Source organism: Microtus ochrogaster, linkage group LG2 (genome assembly GCF_000317375.1).
Source record: "Microtus ochrogaster isolate Prairie Vole_2 linkage group LG2, MicOch1.0, whole genome shotgun sequence".
NCBI lineage: Eukaryota > Metazoa > Chordata > Mammalia > Rodentia > Cricetidae > Microtus > Microtus ochrogaster.
Window position 1 is genome coordinate 9,671,779 of NC_022028.1, and position 1,301 is coordinate 9,673,079.

Genomic DNA, 1,301 nt, shown 5'->3' on the forward strand with positions numbered 1-1,301 from the left:
TTTATTTCATTCGAATAAACTTGCCCATTACCTCTGAAAGCTGTGTTCCTAGGTCTGGGCAGATTATATTGTCTCTTAGGAAGCCTAGCCCAAAGAAGGAGCTCAGGAACAAGATACAGTGTTGGTTTTTTTTTTTTTGTTGTTGTTGTTTTTTTTTTAAGAGCCTGGAAAACTACAGTCTATGCCAAAAGCACAGGTTCTGTAGGAGGCTTTATCCTTAGATTTAAGGTCCAGATGGTAATGCATTTGTTGAAGTAGTCAGAATGGTCAGTTCACTGAGCCTGGTAAAAATGAACTGCCCGAGTTATCCCTGACTGTCAATTGTTCCGGAAATTGTCAATTGTTCTTGGAAAGTGGTTTGGGGGAATCCATGAGTAAGTTAATAACAAGAGTTTCCTGACTCTGTTCAGAAGAGTACCATCCTTCTGTTGATGCTCCACCCAACATATAGCTGGCCAAGCATTTCCTTCCTTGGTCATCTCTTCATCATACCTCAGCAGCCTGCAGCTTACAAGGGACTCCATTGGGGAGAGAAGCATCATGTCTTGGACCAGAGTGGAATGGAAGAGATGTCAGATAATTGCTGAAATTGGCACATCCTGTGGAACTAAGTTTATTAGTTCCACATTGCCAACTGCTGAACAGGAAGTGGTTCGGTTTCACACTAGAAACACTTCTGAGCCTGAGTGGAAGGAGCAACCTTACTACTCTTAGTATACATAGATTTCATGGTCTCCAACACAGCCATGAGAATAGAAATCACCTTGGGCACGCTACTCTTTTCTTTCTCTTTTACTGTCTTTGTTATTTGGAGACAGGGTCCCCCTAGGTAGTGCCCAGGCTATCCTGGAGTTCACAGAGATCTGCCTGCTGCGTGGTGGGATTAAAGGCATGTGCCACCACATCTACCTTTCTCATGAGATCAGTGTTTGTGGTTTGCTCTCCTCTGAATCCTTAGCTCCAACAACTAAGGCTATAGCCAATCAGATCATGTACTTTGTGATGCTGGTGCTCTGGGAATTCACGTTTGACTGGTGTTGGTTTCAGGAGGTGCCAGGACAACATTTTTTCTTCTTCACTTGTCTCTCTCCTGTGTTGGAAGTAATTAAAGAAGTATGCTGTGTGAATGGTCACTGGTGGTTGTCACGTGGGCGATAAAGGAGACACCAGCAGTGTCCAAGGGACGGAGACAGAAGACCTTGGCAGCTTCATGATGGAGTAGAATAGAGAATAGCCTGTCTTTATCTCTAGCCTTATGAGATTGGCTTGTTTCTATGCTTGTGGTTGCTCCACTGGTATTT